An 18,735-nucleotide genomic window follows, 5' to 3' on the forward strand; every position below is an offset into this window, starting at 1 on the left:
GAAACCAAGGCAATACCATTGAGGACATAGGCATGGGCAAAGACTTCATGTCTAAAACACCAAAAGCAATGGCAACAAAAGCCAAAATTGACAAATGGGATCTAATTAAACTAAAGAGCTTCTGTACAGCAAAAGAAATTACCATCAGAGTGAACAGGCAACCTAGAGAATGGGAGAAAATTTTTGCAATCTACCCATTTGACAAAGGGCTAATATCCAGAATCTACAAAGAACTTAAACAAATTTACAAGAAAAAATCAAATAACCCCAACAAAAAGTGGGCACAGGATATGAATAGACACTTCTCGAAGACATTTATGCAGCCAACAGACACATGAAAAAATGCTCATCATCACTGGCCATCAGAGAAATGCAAATCAAAACCACAATGAGATACCATCTCACACCAGTTAGAATGGGGATCATTAAAAAGTCAGGAAACAACAGGTGCTGGAGAGGATGTGGAGAAATAGGAACACTTTTACACTGTTGGTGGAACTATAAACTAGTTCAACTATTGTGGAAGACAGTGTGGCGATTCCTCAAGGAATTAGAACTAGAAATACCATTTGACCCAGCCATCCCACTACTGGGTATATACCCAAAGGATTATAAATCATGCTGCTATAAAGACACATGCACATGTATGTTTAATGTGGCACTATTCACAGTAGCAAAGACTTGGAACCAGCCCAAATGTCCATCAGTGATAGACTGGATTAAGAAAATGTGGCACATACACACCGTGGAATACTATGCAGCCATAAAAAAGGATGAGTTCATGTCCTTTGTAGAGGCATGGATGAACCTGGAAACCATCAGTCTGAGCAAACTATCGCAAGGACAGAAAACCAAACACTGCATGTTCTCACTCATAGGTGGGAACTGAACAATGAGAACACTTGGACACAGGGTGGGGAACATCACACACCAGGGCCTGTTGTGGGGTCGGGGGAAGGGGAAGGGATAGCATTAGGAGATACACCTAATGTAAATGATGAGTTAATGGGTGCAGCACACCAACATGGCACATGTATACATATGTAACGAACCTGCACATTATGCACATGTACCCCAGAACTTGAAGTATGATAATAATAAAATACACACAAAAAAGTAGCTGGGCACAGTGGCTCATGCCTATAATCCCAGCTACTCAGGAAGCTGAGGCAGGAGAATCGCTTCAACCCAAGAGGCAGAGGTTGCAGTGAGCTGAGATTTCACCACTGCACTCCAGCCTGGGCAACAGAGTGAGACTCTGTCTAAACAAACAAAACCTCCAACTTAGTGAAAACAAGGCATTCAATGATAGATCAACGCAGAAACTGCTTATTACCTACTACTCATTTTATTTTATTATTATTTTTCTTTTTTGAGATGGAGTCTCGCTCTGTTGCCCAGGCTGGAGTGAAGTGGCATGATCTCGGCTCACTGCAAGCTCCGCCTCCCAGGTTCACACCATTCTCCTGCCTCAGCCTCCCGAGTAGCCATAACTAGAGGCGCCCGCCACCATGCCTGGCTAATTTTTTGTATTTTTAGTAGAGATGGGTTTCACCATGTTAGCCAGTATGGTCTTGATCTCCTAACCTAGTGATCCGCCTGCCTCAGCCTCCCAAAGTGTTGGGATTACAGGCGTGAGCCACTGCACCCGGCCCTAATCATTTTATAAAGTCATATCTATATAAAAACAAACACTAAAGAGAATAAATAGATCTATCTAAAGTGACAAGAATAAGTATAAACAAATACCAGATTTTAAACAAGAATCTGTAAAAATTTTACTACCTAAGGATTTTCACTCAAAGAAGAAAAAAATATGGCCAGGCACAGTGGCTCATGCCTGTAATCCCAGAACTTTGGGAGGCTGAGATGGGTAGATCACCTGAGGTCAGGAGTTCAAGACCAGCCTGGCGAACATGGTGAAACCCCATCTCTATTAAAAATACAAAAAATTAGCCTGGCATGGTGGCAGATGCCTGTAATCCTAGCTACTCAGGAGACTGAAGTAGGAGAATCGCTTGAACCAGGGAGGTGGAAGCTGCAGTGAGCAGAGATGGTACCATTTCACTCCAGCCTGGGCAACAAGAGTGAAACTCCATCTCAAAAACAAACAAACAAACAAACAAACAAAAAACTACAACCAAAAAAAACATAGTAACACCAAGCTTGCAGGATGGTGAGTTAACAGATACATTTTATCTTAATGGAAACTTATGTAGCAATTCAGTAACATTTCTGGATGAAGAATCAAGTTACTGTTTCACATTTGTGAAAACTGATCCAGGAGTGTTTCCTCTAATTTTAATTCCTCCTCTTCATTTAAAGTATTAGCAGGAGCATCATTATATGGAATGTCTAGCATGTCTTCCCTTAATCCAGTTGACTCCTCCTTTGGATCCTCATCAGTATTAACCTCAACTGTCTACACCCTGGGTGTATTCATTAACATAGCATTTCCTAGGGACTGACTATTACTTAGCAGCTTTGCCTGCCTTCTTTCTAAGGCCAGTTGTTTATTTCTCTCAATTTTTTGTTGTTGCTCTTCTATGAGGCTTCTACTTGACTCAGAAACAAACATCTCACTTTCAGATGAGTTTGTCAGAAAGGGATCTAATTCAGTAGCAGTTACATCACGTCCATTATTTTCCACAACTTCATCATTATTGCTAATAAAATCTTCAGGTAAAATAGGGAGATCAAGTCGAATTTGTTTTAAACAAATCTGAACTTCCTTTTCATTTCCCAGGTATTCAACTCTGTCAATACAATCCTCAAACTGCAGTTTAGGGAATAGCCTATGTGCCCAGTGTTCCATGTGTCTGATTACGGTCTTCAAATCTTCAGCCTCATGACTTTTACCTTTGAATTTTGCCTTATCAAATACATGCCTTAAGGCTGGAAGTCATCTCTCTGAAATTAATCTCTAGCATCCAGCTTGGGTATATTTCTTTTAACTGTTCTCTTTGGAGGTACAGGAACAGGTGCTGCACTTCCTGACTCTTCATCAGGTTCAGCCTCTTCATCATCTTGTCTGTCTGGAGAGACTGCAGGTGGGAAAGGAGGACAAGTTTCATCTCCTACATACTCATAATCTGGTAGGTCAATCATGCCATTCTCCTGTGGTTCTAGCATGTTTTCCTCTCACGCAGAAAGCAGGGGCCATAGTGCACAGCTCCAGGGTTCTCACTTTCACTTTCCCCTTTGCTTTCTTTTCTTTTCTTTTTTTTTTCTTTTTGAGACAAAGTCTCGAGTCTCACTCTGTTGCCCAGGCTGGAGTGCGGTGGCACGATCTCAGCTCACTGCAAGCTCTGCCTTCTGGGTTCCAGCGATCCTCCTGCCTCAGCCTCCCGAGTAGCTGGGACTACAGACTCCCGCCATCACACCCAGCTAGTTTTTGTATTTTTAGTAGAGACAGGATTTCACCACATCAGCCATCCTGGTCTCAAACTCCTGACCTTGTGATCTGCCCTCCTTGGCCTCCCAAAGTGCTGGAATTACAGGTGTGAGCCACCATGCCTGGCCTCACTTTCCTTCACTTTCTCCATTTTTTTTTTTTTTTTTTTTTTTGAGTTAGAGTCTTGCTCTGTCGCCCAGGCTGGAGTGCAACATTGCAATATCGGGGCTCACTGCAACCTCCGCCTCTCAGGTTCAGGCAATTCTCCTGCCTCAACCTTCCAAGTAGGTGGGATTACAGGTGTGCACCACCATGCCCGGCTAAGTTTTGTAGTTTTAGTAGAGATGAGGTTTCATTATGTTGGGCAAGCTGGTCTCAAACTCCTGACCTCAAGATCTGCCCGCCTCGGCCTCCCAAAGTGCTGGGATTACAGATGTGAGCCACTGTGCCCAACCTCTCCTTTGTTTTCTTGCTCTCTTCTCTCTCTCTTTCCCCTTTCCTCCATCTCCCCTTACTTTTCCTCCTCCTTTCCTCCCACCCTGGTCCCCTCATCCCACTCTCTCCGCAAGCTCTCCAGCACTCCTAGCCTCATACCCATCCTGTAGGCATCTTCCCAAGTTGTTCCACCAGCTCCTCATACTGCCCCCCAGCCACCCTGCTCCTCCCCAAGTGCTCCCAGTCCCATTGATGGCTCCTCCAGACCCCTCCGTTGCTCAAGTCAGAACCCAGGGTTCATCCTGAGCTGGTCAGTTGACTCAACCATTGGGCCCATTACTGGCCAGGCTCGTCCACCTCCTCACCTTCGCCAGGTCCCTGCTGGCTGCTCTCTTTCTGTGCCTGCTCCTGGCTCCCATCTTCCCCAAAAATCGCCTCCTAAGGGCGGACATGGGACGGTGGGTGAGGGCCTGGTGCTTTCTGGATAAAGCCCCTGCTCTGGAGCAAGCTCTGTTGGCCCCTCCCCACCCAGCCAAGCACCCGCACCACTCCCACGTGTCTGTGGTAGGCCTGGTCTCCCCAGGCCTCTGCACATGCTGCCTGCTCCGCCTGGGAAGCCCTGTCCCTCCTCTCACCCCCGTCACAGGCACACACTCTGTCCCAGGCCACTCGGCGGACCAGGAGCTCCCCCTCTCCATAGCCCCTGGGTTGTCCCCCTGTACTCCCGGTTTCCTGCCCGCTTCCCTCCAAGGGCAGGTCCCTGTCCAGCACAGAACGTCACACTTCAGTGTGAGGGACTTGACCCAGGTTAGGAGTAAGAAATCCAAGTAAAGGCCAGGCTCGGTGACTCATGCCTGTAACCTCAGCACTGTGGGAGGTGAGGCAGGAAGATCACTTGAGGCCGGAGTTCGGGTCCAGCCTGGGCAACATAGCAAGCCTCATCCCTACCATAAAGAAAAAAGAAAAAAAAAAAATAACTGTTTGCGCTGGTACACACCTGTAGTTCCAGCTTCTCGGGAGGGTGAGGTAGAAGGATCGCTTGAGCCCAGGAGGTGGAGGTTGCAGTAAGCTATGATCGTTGTACTCCAGCCTGGGCAACAGAGAGAGACCCTGTCTCTAAAAATAAATAAATAAATAAATAAAAATTTAAAGATCCAGGTAAAGACTGGCCAGGAGGAATCCCTAATAGAGCCAAGAAGCGGCCACCGATGTGGAACCCCAGAAGAGCAGAGCTGGGAGATCTCTGACATTACAAGCCCACCCCTTCATGCCTCGGCTGGGGAGGCTTATCTCCTATCCCAGGATCCTAGGCAGGTACCCCTAGACCCACGGGTGCTGGGCTGTTTGCTGTGAGGCACTCCCTGAGGCGGAAGCACCGCTGCTGGTTGGGCCACTCCGAGGGCAGTCCGAGGCCGGCAGCCTGTAGTCTCTGCCGTTGTTTGGACCATCTTGCCCATACACTGAGAGAGAAGGATGATAATCTCCCTGCACTTGGCCCCTTCTCCTGCCAGAAGGAGCCGATGCTGCAGAAGAGAAAGGGGGTCTTTATGCCCGCAGGCAGAAGGGCACCGCTCCCCTCCTGGTCCCCCCAGGATGACCTCTGTTGAAAGGACTCTTTGTGAGGCTCCCCGAGTCTGGCCAGGGCTGACACAGAGTCCTCCTCAAGTAGGGGGTGGCGGCAGCCAGCTGGGGGGCTCTGTCCGGGTGAGGTCACAGGGCATGGCTGGGGAGGCCTCTGAGCCTTAAGACCTGAGGAAGAGGCCATCTGATGGCAGGAAATGAGAGAGGACACGCGCCCCACAGCATGTAGGAGTGGGGTTAGACTTGCTGCCGCCTGAGTCCATACTGGCCCTGGTCTCTCAGCAGCTACTGCAGAGTGAGTTCCTTGTGGAATTGGTCACACAGGAGGTGATGTCCACCCCACCTCCTTGTCACCTACTCTCCCCTCACTATGTTTCGTTGTTTGTTTGTTTTTCTAAAGATGGGGGCTCCCTATGTTGCCCAGGCTGGTCTTGAACTCCTGAGCTCAACCATTCCTCCCATCTCAGCCTCCCAAAGTGCTGGGATTACAGGCATGAGCCACCACGTTCGGCCACGCTATTTGTTTTTGTTTTTGTTTTAAGAGATAGAGTCTTACTGGAGTGCAGTGGCACAATCACAGCTCACTGCAGCCTCGAATTCGCAGGCTCAAGTGATCCTCCCACCCCAGCCTCCTGAGTAGCAGGAACTACAGGCATATGCCACTGCAAAGGACTTTTTCTCTTTCTTGAATCAGCTGGCACATGCCCACTCCCAGGGACTTTGCAAATGCTGTTTTTTCTACTTAGAATACTATTCTCTGAGCTGTTGGAGTTGCTCATTACTTTCTCAAAGGGGCCTACTCAGCCCACTGCCCATCCGATGCCCCTCCTGGTTCTTTCCTTTGCCCTGTCACCTTCCAGCCTACCATGTCATAGATCGTGCCTAGCCCCTCATCCCCCATCTAGAAGTTCAGTGAGGGAAATTCCATTCACTTATTTCATGTCCCAGGGCCTGACATCCAGTGGGTGCCCAGTGAACATTTGTCTGAATGAACAAATAGATCATTTCCTTTAATTAATCCTTTCTCCCACCCTGAGACGGAGGCACAATGATTTCTTTACAGATGAAGGCTCTGGGAACTGAAGGATGTTTCCCAAGTTACACAGTGAGAAAGAGCTAGAATTGGGATCAGATTCGGGGCTGTCTGCCCCCCCACCCCCACCCCCACATGGCTTTCACCAATGTGCTTCCTACCTCCCTGGTGACAGCCACCCACACACACCATGCCCCCCTGCCTGGCTAGGCTCCAAAGAGAGAAGGGCTTGTCCCTTAGGGAATGTTCCCAAAGATGCCTATCAGAGGCAGCTCTGAAGTTCAGGACCACTCAATCCCTCCCTTGCAGGGTGAAAGGATCCCAACTCCAGGTCCTCAGGCAGAGCCCAGCCTGCAACCCTGCCTTCCTAGGAGAACAGGAGAGCAGCCACATCCGTCCCCAACCTCACCCCTGCAAGCCTGACACTACCAAGCTTCGTGCTAGCAGGCCAGGCTTTGACTCTGCAATCTCAGCACCTCACCTGTCAAATAGGGCAGTACCACCTGTCCAGCAGGTGCATCTTTGAGGAACAGGTAACAATGTACAGGAAGGGGCCCCCAGGACCTGAGCTGCAAAGTTGCAGGCATAAATGTCACCCCTGCCCCGCTGCCAAGGCTGGAAGCTGGCAGGAAATGAGGAATGGGAATGCCAGAAAAGAGCTCACCCCTGCCCCACTCCCCCAAAGCTGGAGGAAAAGGCTGAGCGAGGGGCCGCCAAGGCCATGAGTCAGCCTCCCCTGAAAAGCCAGGCAGGGGGCCCACGTCCTCCTCCATGGGTGGGGAGGGTCTCCCTGGGGAACAGCAAAGCCACCCAGGCCAGGAGCCATGTGGTATTCATCTCTCTCAAGCCTATGGAAGGGTCTAGAGTGATGCTGACAGCAACCAGCGGGACTGCACTGGCCCCTTGAAAAGGGGATTTCCTTACGAAGGCCAAGCTTGGTGCCTCCTTGGGGGCCATCTACCCCTTTCTCTCAGACTACTTGGCATGGCCCCCTCCATCCTGCCGCCCCCATCCCCCGGCAGCCCCCACAGTGCCCAAAAGGCCCCTCTGAGCCAAGGACAGGGCTTCAGAGAACAGCAAGGCAGTCCCTTCCCGGTGCAGATGGGGAAATCGCCCCCAGGGGCAGCACTGAGCTGCCTGGGGCCGCACGGCCAGCTAGTGGCAGGGCTGGAGATGGGGCCCAGCTTAGCCTGGCCCCAAGGCCTGGCTCTTGGCTCTGCTCTGAAGACAACTCACTCAGGTGCATCCGACCCCTGGGCTGCTGGGTTGAACCCTCTGACACAGGCAGGCTCTGACCCCAGACTGGGGACACCATTCATTGCCCCGTTTCACCGGATCTCTCACCAACCCCCACCCACCCCTTTCTCCAGCCACAGGAACTTCTTGCAGTTCCCTCAAACTGGCCAGGCTCTCTCCAGCCTCTCCAGCTCCAGGCCTTTTCTCTCTCTCTCTTTCTTTTCTTTTATTTTCTTTCTTTCGTTCTTTTTCCTTTCTTTCTTTCTTTTTTTTTTTTTTGAGACAGAGTCTTGCTCTGTCACCAAGGCTGGAGTACAGTGGCATGATCACTGCTTATGCAGCCTTGACCTCCCAGGCTCAAGTGATCTTCCCTCCTCAGCCTTCCAAATAGCTAGGACTACAGGCGTGCCACCACACCCAGCTAATTATTTTATTTTTTGTAGAGATGGGGTTTCACCATGTTGCCCAGGCTGGTCTTGAACTCCTGGACTGGAGCGATCCACCTGCCTTGGCCTCGCAAAGTGCCGGGATTAAAGGCACAAGCCACAGTGTCCGGCCCCTCTAGGCCTTTGTCCATGCTGTTTCTTTTGCCTGGAAATGTGTTTCTTCTCCTTTCCCTGGTCAGCTTGTACCCATCCCTCAGCTCTCAGTGCAGACAGTAGACATGGCTTCCTCCGAGAAGTGCTCCCTCCTTCCTCCCACCCACCCCCATGAAGGTGGGGTTACAACCCCGTCTCTGGACTCCCATGCAACAGGAAAGCTACTCTGCAGGGCCCATGGCTCAGCCCCAGATCCCAGCAGCACAGCGGTACACAGCAGTGGCTCACTGTTCGCTCACTGAGGGAACCAGTGAACAAGAAGGAATGGGCAGCACTCACGGTGGAGGGGCTCCAGGATGACAGCAGGGGCAACCCCTCATCTCCCACTCCCTCCTCTCCCACTCCAGGTGCTGGGGAGCTGGAAGGGAGACAGAGAGGGGCAGGAGCTGCCACTCTCACCCTGACCGTGGTCTCCCCTTGGAAGGGCCAACTCCACCTTCTGCTCGTCAGATTCTTTCTCACTTCTGCTCCAGAGCCCCTGCGGCTCACCTCTTCACTCTCTATTTTCCTCTTCAAATTCCAGAGAGAGGAATCCGACAGCCGTGGCCTGGCACTGGCCGGCCCAGGAGATCATTTTGCAATCATCTTCACCCAGCAGCCCAGGGAAGGTCCATACCCCAGGGTGATTCACTCAGAAATCCACTCATTCTTTCATCCATGTGCCAGGCACTGTCCTAGGGGCAGGGGATCCAGCAGGGAAGAAACAGATGGAGCCCAACCCTCCCGGGGCAGACAGTCCAGGGAGACTCTTCTCTCCTGCCCACGTTTCTAGGAGCCTCAGTCTTCCTACCTGGTAAAGATTTCTTCATTTCTCCTCTCCTTGCCACAAAACCCTTCTATGCAGCAGAGACACAGTCAGGGGCCCAAGAAGGAGGCCAACCACAAGGACCACATGAGGACCCTAAGACAATGACAACTATTGTTACCATGACAACACTCACCATGGGCTGAGTCCTGCCTCAAGCCCATTCCATCTGCTATCAGTGAATCCCCGCCATGCCCTAGGAAGCGGCACGTGGCTGTTATTCCCATTTCTGTGAAACGGGAAAGCACAGTGAGGTTAGTGTCACATCCTCAGGTCGCAGAGCTCAGGTTGGTAAGCACCGGAGCCAGGTTTAGTCCAAGTCATCACATCCTGAAGGGAATGGCTGAGCCACTGAGCCAGTTGGTTTTTCCCACTCAGAAAGGCACATCCATTAGTTCATTGCCCTGCAGTGATCCTGCACCATCAGAGGTGGAAGGCCTCCATTAAGCCTGCCTTCTGGACCGAAGAAGGTGTTGGGCAGGGCCTGCCTGGAAGAGGGAGACAATCACCACCCTTGCCTAGCCAGCCCTTTACGAGGAGAGACACCACCCTCCCCCAGCAACCCAGCCTCAGTCTCAGGGACCTCTTTTCCTTCTCCACTGTTGCCAGTGGCACAGGGGCCAGTGCCAGGAGCTGTGCCCACTTTACCATCCCATGCTCAAGACACCAGCTCTATTTCCTGCAACCCCCACCTCTGGCCTCTGGCCTCCCTGGCCCGTTTCTATCCTCTGCAGCCCCCATTGCAGCCAGGGCACCATCCTGCTCCCCAGCGCCCCCTATGGCCATGTGGGCTGCCCTTTTCAGGCTCACCCCACTGTTGGGCCCGACAAGGCCATCCATGTGTCCCAGTTGGAAGCTAGTGGTCAACTCAAAATAACTACTCCCCTCCATTCTGACACAACTGTCTTCCCCAGAAGGACGACAGCTGCAAGGGATTAGAGCTGGGGACAGAAGGAGAGAACCCCCCACCCACAGCCCCAAGCCCACGGAGCTGGAGCAGGTGGCAGCGGCATGGGGTGAGGAGCCTGCTCTGCTCCTGCGTCTAGTGCTGCCCTGTCTTCTGGAACAAGTTCCTCTGCCCCTGGAGCTGGAGAAGGTGAAAGAGGGGATCTGGAGGGTGCAGTCTCCCCTACCCCAGCACCCCAGCCTGGCACACCTGTGGCTGGAACCCGCCCACCTCCAAGACTGGGGCTGCAGCCTGGAAATTGATGGGAAGAAACGACGTGCTCCTGCTTACCCAATAGCTGGCTGTCCCAAGCCTGGGCCTCTTGATTCACTCCACTTGGTTCTCCTTCCCTCCACAGTCTGGTGCCACACCTCCTAGTCCTTCCTCCACAAAGTGTTCCTCCACACCACCACCCAAAGTCCAGAATCACACAGTTCACCCACCCCCATACTCTCTCTAACCATATTTCTAGAGGGGAAGAGTTCCCTGGGTGAGGATGACGCTCCTGTCCCTTTCCTGGGAAAACTTGATCACTTTTTCCCTCCAAGTCACAAGGGTTTTCAGGGCCACATTTTCAGGCCACCTCCCAAGCACATATGAAGAGAGGTGGCATCAAAACAGACTTCCACCTGGCAGGTAGCCCTTGACCTTCCCGCCCTTACTGAGCCTTTTTCCTCCCCCTCATCCTTCTAGCTTTAAGAAAACATCGGCTGGGCGAGGTGGCTCCCACCTATAATCAAAACCCTCTAGGAGGTGAGGTGAGAGGATTGCTTGAGGTCAGGAGTTCAAGACCATCCCGATCAACATAACAAGACCTCATCTCTACAAAAAAATTTAAAAACTTGGTTGAGTGTGGTGGTGCATGCCTGTAGTCCCAGTTACTCAGGAAGTTGAGGTGGGAGGATTGCTTGAGCCTAGAAGGTTGAGGCTGCAGTAAGCTGTCATCGTGCCACTGCACTCTAGCCTGGGTGACAGAGCAAGACCCTGTCTCTAAAAAAGGAGAACTTCACATTATATGCATTTTTGGTAAACTACATATCCTTTTAGGAGCTGAGATGAGATACACATTAATAAATTAATAAATATTACCTGCTTTCTCCAGACTATGCCTTAATGTATCTTTTCCTCTCATTGCTCAAGGGCACTTTGTGTCTGAGGAGAGGGGCAGGTACTGAGACGGGGGGGACTGGGTGCTCCTCTAGGACCTGAGCCACTCAGGTTTTTGTAATCAGCTGCTACCTGAGGAACCACCTGAAACTTCGTGGCTTAAAACCACCACCACTGTATTTGCTCCCAATTCTTGTCTTTTTTTTTTTTTTGAAACGGAGTTTTGTTCTCGTTGCCCAGGCTGGAGTGCAATGGTGCAATCTCGGCTCATTGCAATCTCCGCCTTCGAGATTCAAGCAATTCTCCTGTCTCAGCCTCCCAAGTAGCTGGGATTACAGGCGCATGCCACCATGCCCGGCTAATTTTTGTATTTTTAGTAGAGATGGGGTTTCATCATGTTGGCCAGGCTGGTCTCAAATTCCTGTTCAGGTGATCTGCCCACCTTGGCCTCCCCAAAGTACTGGGATTACAGGCATGAGCCACCGCACCTGGCCTTGTTTGTTGTTGTTGTTTTATTTTTATTTTTTTGAGATGGAGTCTCACTCTGTCACCCAGGCTGGAGTGCAGTGGTGCAATCTCAGCTCACTGTAACCTCTGCTGTCCAGGTTCAAGCGATTTTCCTGCCTCAGCCTCCTGAGTAGCTGGGATTACAGATGTGCACCACCACGTCCAGCTAATTTGTGTGTGTGTGTGTGTGTGTGTGTGTATTATTATTATTATTATTATTTTAAATAGAGATGAGGTTTCACCATGTTGGCCAGGCTGGTCTCGAACTCCTGATCTCAAGTGATCCACCTGCCTTGGCCTCCCAAAGTGCTGGGATTACAGTCGTGAGCCACTATGCCCCGTTCCCTTTTGGCTGAACTCTCTGGGCAGTCCTTCTGCTGGGCTGGCTGGTGACCACCTGTGTACCTGTATTCACCGATAACTGAAGCCTCCACATGCCTCTCCCTGTGGTGTCCTGACATGATCTCTAGGGTAAGTGTAAGGTAGCCAGACTTCTTTTTTTGTTTGTTTTAGACATAGGGTCTCACTCTGTCGTTTAGACTGGGGTGCAGTGGCACGATCACGGCTCACTGCAACTTCAACCTCCTAGGCTCAAGCAATCCTCCCACCTCAGCCTCCAAAGTAGTTGGGTCTACAGGTGCATGCCACCACACCTGGCTAATCTTTTTTTTTTTTTTGAGACAGAGTCTCATTCTGTCACCCAGGCTGGAGTACAGTGGAGCGATCTCAGCTCACTGCAACCTCTGCCTCCCATATTTAAGCTATTCTCATGCCTCAGCTTCCCGAGTAGCTGGGCTCACAAGAGTGTACCACCACACCCGGCTAATTTTTGTAAAAAAAAAATAAAATAAATAATAATAATAATAATAATTTTAAAAATTATTTGTAGAGACAGGGGTCTCCCTATGTTGCCCAGGATGGTGTCAAACTCCTGGGCTCAGGTGATCCTCCAGCCTTGGCCTCCCATAGTGCTAGGATTACAGGTGTGAGCCACCATGCCCGGCCTATGCTAACCTGACTTCTGATGTGGCTGCTCAGGGCTTCCGAGAACACAAAAGCAGGAGCTGCTAAGCCTCCTGATGGCTTAGGCTGGGACCTGGCACAGAATACCACTTCCGCCATGTTCTGTAGTTAAGCATGTCATGGGGCCAGCCCAAACTCAAGGGGAAATACATGAGGCGAGACATGAATACTAAGAGGCCGCATTCATTGGGGGTCAACAAATCGACAGACTATAATGACATACATGGAACTGAGTGGTGCATGAAAAATTCTAACAATGGTAATTTGGGGCCGTGGGAATAAGGGTACTTTGTGCTTTCCTATTTTTACATTTGAAAACAGACAGGAAATAAAGGGGAGGCTCAAACAAGGCATCTAGCTCAGCATCTGAGCAGAGCTGTCTCAGGCAGCTGTCACTGCAGGCCCCCTCGGTCCCCAGGGAGTTAGGGCCTCCTGGGGCCCCAACATGGGAGAGGGCAGGGGAGCTGTCCCTGACTGTCAGGGCCTATCAGGGTGGCAAAGGGGCCCTTGTGCTGGGCCTGTCATTTACAACAGGCCTGATATGAGACATTGTGTGTGAGTGAGGTTACTCAGTGGCCAAGGCATCCTGTCAAAGCCAAAGAAGGTAATGTGTGTCACTCGTCACATAGGTCTCAACTTGGGCCTCATTCCTGAGGCTCAATGCCTGTAATGCACCTTAAGTGTTTATTTATTTATTTATTTATTTTTGAGATAGAGTCTCACTCTGTCACCCAGGCTGGAGTGCAGTGGCATGATCTTGGCTCACTGCAACCTCCGCCTCCCAGATTCAAGCGATTCTCCTGCCTCAGCCTCCCAAGTAGCTGGCAATACAGGCATGTGCCACCACACCCAGCTAATTTTTATATTTTTAGTAGAGATGGGGTTTTGCCGTGTTGGCCAGGTTGGTCTCAAACTCCTGACCTCAGGTCATCCACCTGCCTCAGCCTCCCAAAGTGCTGGGATAACAGGCATGAGCCACTGCTCCTGGCCTGTTTTGATTTTTTTAGAGATGAGGTCTCACTCTATGACCCAGGCTAGAGTGCTGTGGCACGATCAGAGCTCACTGCAGCCTCAGACTCCTGGGCTCAAGTGATCCTCCCATCTCAGCCTCCTGAGTAGCTGGGATCACAGGCATGTACCACCATGACTGGCTCTCTTGTTTTTCAGTGGATCTTCTAATCTCTTCCTTCGAAAGAGTGGTCCATCGACCAGCAGTGTGGGTATGACCTGTGAGCTCATTAGAAATGCAAAATCTAGGGTCTTATCCCAGACCTGCTGAGTCAGAATTTGTATTTTAAGGCCGGGTGTGGTGGCACACACCTGCAATCCAAACACTTTGGGAGGCCGAGGAGGGTGGATCACTTGAGGCCAGTAGTTCAAGACCAGCCTGAGTAATATGGTGAAACCCATCTCTACTAAAAATACAGAAAATTAGCCGGGCCTGGTAGCAGGCGCCTGGAATCCCAGCTACTCAGGAGGCTAAGGCAGGAGAATTGTTTGAACCTGGGAGGCGGAGGTTGCAGTGAGCCAAGATCATGCCATTGCACTACAGCCTGGGCAACACAGTGAGACCCCATCTCAAAAAAATAAATAAATAAATAAGAATTTGCATTTTAATGACATCCCTAGGTGATTCCTGTGCACATTAATGTTTGAGAAGCCCACTCAAATCAGCTTATTAAGGTCACCATTATACTACATTGAATTTTTTTGGTGGTGGTGATGACATCTCATTTTGTTCAATACAAGCATTTAAAACAGCATTGTCCAGGAGAAATTGCCTTTACCTGCACTGCCCAATGTGGGAGTCGCCAGCCATATATAACTACAGAACACTTGAAATGTGCCTAGTATGATAGAACTGAATCTTAAATTTTATTTAATGTTAATTAATAAAATCTTAATTTAAGGCTGGGTGCAGTGGTTCACGCCTATAATCCCAGCACTTTGAAAGGCCATGGTGGGAGGATCACCTGAGGTCAGGAGTTCGAGACCAGCCTGGACAACATCGTGAAACCACGTCTCCACTAAAAATACAAAAATTAGCCGGGTATGGTGGCGGGCACCTGTAAACCCAGTTACCCAGGAGGCTGAGGCAGAAGAATCGCTTGAGCCCAGGAGGCAGAGGTTGCCATGAGCTGAGATCATGCACCTGCACTCCAGCCTGGGTGACAGAGCAAGACTGCGTCTCCAATAAATAAATAAATGAAAATAAATTTTATTTTAAGTAGCCACACAGCTAATGGCTACCATATTAGACGGCATGAATTAAAAATCTATTTGTGTTTTGGCTGGGTGTGATGACTCACACCTGTAATCCTGGCACTTTGGGAGGCTGAGGCAGGCAGATCACAAGGTCAAGAGATCAAGACCATCCTGGCCAATGTGGTGAAACTCTGCCTCTACTAAAAATGCAAAAAATTAGCTGGGCAAGGTGGCACTTGCCTGTAGTCCTGGCTACTTGGGAGGCTGAGGCAAGAGAATCACTTGAACCTGGGAGGTGGAGGTTGCAGTGAGCCGAGATGGTGCCACTGCACTCCAGCCTGGGTGACAAGAGTGAGATTCTGTCTCAAAAAAAAAAAAAAATCTACTTTGTGTTTTAATGGCTCATAAACTGCCTGGGTGTGATGGCTCATGCTTGTAACCCCAACATTTTGGGAGGCTGAGGCAGGCAGATCACGAGGTCAGGAGTTCGAGACCAGCCTGGCCAACATGGTGAAACCTCATCTCTACTAAAGATACAAAAAATTAGCTGGGCGTGGTGGTGCATGCCTCTAATCCCAGCTACTCTGGAGGCCAAGGCAGGAGAATCACTTGTACCCGGGAGGTAAAGGTTGCAGTGAACTGAGATCTCTCCATTGCACTGCAGGCTGGGTGACAGGGTGAGGCTCTGTTTCAAAAAAAGAAAGAAAGAAAAGAAAGAAAGGAAGAAAAGAACAAAGGAAGAAAATTGCCAGCAGCCTGGACCCTCCTCTGTCTACAGGGGGATTTGCATGGCCCCTGTACCCCTTGTTGCAGTTTTACAGACAAGGCAGGAAAGATTGTGTCACTGAGTGCCACGGAGCCTCAGGAAGCTCCACATCCTCCACGTCCTTCTTCGAGGTTGCTGGGATTTCCTGGGGTGGTGGTGGCCTTGGGGTGGAGTTAGGAAAGGGGCTTTGGGTACAGAGCATCTTTCTCCCTCCTGCCCCCCTGCCAGCATGCTGACCAAAGTGATCACAGCCTTCCGGGAATGAATCTCTGCTCCCCTATCATTAGTACAGGGATCTCAGCAATACCTTTCCATTAGTGAAATGAGTCAAATTCAAAATAAATGACTGGCTAGAATAGTTATGTAGGTACCTCTGTCACCATTAAAATGGGACGTAAGAATTGGGTGAGCCCAGGCTTGTAAGAGTTTTGGGACATCTTAGTGCAGAACTCCTGCAGGACTCACCCCTTGCTCCCACCACCCACACACTTAAGAAGGAATTCCCACCTGGTACTGCTCTCTCATCCAATCCTGCTGTCCATGTGTATTAGTCCGTTCTCATGCCGCTAATAAAGACATACCCAAGACTGAGTAATTTATAAAGGAAAGAGGTTTAATTGATTCACAGTTCCACATGCCTGGGGAGGCCTCACAATCATGGCGGAAGGCAAAGGAGGAGCAAAGTCACATCTTGCATGGTGGCAAGCAAGAGAAAGCATGTGCAGGGGAACTCTCTTTTTTTTAGGGGGGACAGAGTCTTGCTCTGTCACCCAGGCTGGAGTGCAATGGCACAATCTCAGCTCACTACAACCTCTGCCTCCTGGGTTCAAGCGATTCTCCTGCCTCAGCCTGCTGAGTAGCTGGGACTGTAGGCACCCGCCATCACGCCCAGCTAATTTGTGTATTTTTAGTAGAGGCAGGGTTTCACCATATTCGTCAGTCTGCTCTTGAACTCCTGATCTCAGGTGATTCACCTGCCTCGGCCTCCCAAAGTGCTGGGATTACAGGTGTGAGCCATGGCATCTGGCCAGAACTCTCCTTTCTAAAACCATCAGACCAGATGGGCATGGTGGCTCACGCCTGTAATCGCAGGATTTTGGGAGGCCAAGGCTGGTGGATCACCTGAGGTCAGGAGTTTTAGACCAGCCATGCCAAAATGGTGAAATCCCATCTTTACTAAAACTACAAAAAGAGTAAACTGGGCATGGTAGTGTGCACCTGTAATCCCAGCTATTCCAGAGGCTAAGGCAGGAGAATCACTCCTGGGAGGCGGAGGTTGCAGTGAGCTGAGATCATGCCACTGTGCTCCAGCTTGGGTGACAGAGCAAGACTCTGTCTCAATAATAATAATAATTAACAAATAAATAAAACCATCAGATCTCACAAGACTTATTCACTATCACAAGAAGAGCATGGGAAAGACCCGTCCTCGTGATTCAATTACCTCCCACCAGGTCCCTCCCACAACACAGGGGAATTACGGGAGCTACAATTTAAGACTTTGGTGGAGACACAGCCAAACCATATCATCATATATCCTAAAATTTGCCATGGAAATGGCAGTGAACATGCACTTCCACTGAGCTTTAGGTTTAGGTGGCATGAACCTATTTTGCATGCTCACTAATAATTTTTTTCTCCTTCCTTTTGGGCTGAGATTTGCTTTCTTTGTAGCACCCTACCAGCAGTCAGGTGGAGGGAATGAGAACTACAGCTCTTCCTGCCTTTCACTGCTGGGGGCTTAGGTCAGTTTCTAACACCAAGAAAAGAGGTCTCGGGCTTGTAAAGAGGCTTTAGGTTCAAGTAAACATGAGGGCGGTCTTGGAGGATGGGAGGGAGCTTTGGAGAGTGACTTGGATCCCAAAGGCTAGTGTATTTATGGCCTGATTTTACTGTATTTATTGATTTTACTATATTCATTCCAAAATACCAGAATTTACAATTTAAGACTTTATGGAAGCAGGGGCTGGGGGATACCCGAGTGATGAGAGAACCCACGGAGGCTCATACTGATATTTATAGCTGTCATTCAATAGAACAGTAGAGGTGCTTGGTGACCTTTTATACCCCTTTAACAAGGGGTTCTGTTCAATCCCTTCCCATATTCACCCCTTGCACACTGTTTTGCTTTGCTTCAGACACCATGGATACCAAGAGGCACGATTTTTCCAAGGCTCATGCTCTATCCAGATGTTCAACATCTTGTGGATTTACAATTTGGAGTGCTTCTGTCACAGCCCAGAGGCACTCGTGGTTTGCATTACAGGACTGTACACTTTCAGGTTATGGAAAATGTATGAAGATGTAAGTGACATGTTAGAATTCCGTATAAAAGGAGGAACTTAAGGGTTTTTTTGTTGTTTGTTTGTTTGCTTTTGGTGGGAGGAGGTTGCAATCTGCAGATGTGCCTGGGTGGCAGGTTGGGGCGGGGGGAGGGTGGTGTTTTATGTTTCTTTTCTCTCCCAGCAGTGTCTGACCTCTCTACACTCAGATGTATCATATCCACTTGCTCACTCCAACGTGGAGCCACCCTCAGATGACAGAATCACCAAAAACGCCAGGAGAAGGTATCAAAATGCAGGTTTCTGGGTTGGCTTTAGACAGAGAGAGAGAATAAAAATGTTCTCTCTTGGGGTGGGGACAATTGTCGTTTTAATAAGCTGGGTCCCAGGCCAAGGAATCTGAATTTGCTGGATTTTCTTTTTCTTTTCTTTTTCTTTTTTCTTTTTCTTTTTTTTTTTTTTTAGAGTGTTGCTCTGTCACCCAGGCTACAGTGCAGTGGTGCAATTGTAACTCACTGCAGCTTCCACCTCCCCGACTCAAGTGATCCTCCCACCTCAGACTCCCCAGTAGCTGAGACTGCAGATGCACGCCACCACGCCTGGCTAAGTTTTTTATGTTCTGTAGAGATGGGGTCTCGGTATGTTGCCTGGGCTGGTCTTGAATTCCTAGCCTCAGGTGATCATCCCGCCTTGGCTTCCCAAAGTGCTGGGATTACAGGTATGAACCAGCATGGCCTGGCCCAGAAACGTAATTTAAGAATATGAATTAAAATTCAGCAGATTCATCTTCCTATGGGAAAGGTACATTGTTGCCCC

The 18,735-nt window shown here is 49.7% G+C and overlaps 1 pseudogene; it reads right to left on the reverse strand.

The window, feature by feature from the left end:
• Positions 1 to 2,195: 2,195 nt before the first annotated feature.
• LOC111541463 lies at positions 2,196 to 3,132 on the reverse strand (annotated as a pseudogene).
• Between the last annotated feature and the right edge of the window lie 15,603 nt (positions 3,133 to 18,735).

Source organism: Piliocolobus tephrosceles, chromosome 17, assembly GCF_002776525.5.
Source record: "Piliocolobus tephrosceles isolate RC106 chromosome 17, ASM277652v3, whole genome shotgun sequence".
Classification (NCBI taxonomy): Eukaryota; Metazoa; Chordata; class Mammalia; order Primates; family Cercopithecidae; genus Piliocolobus; species Piliocolobus tephrosceles.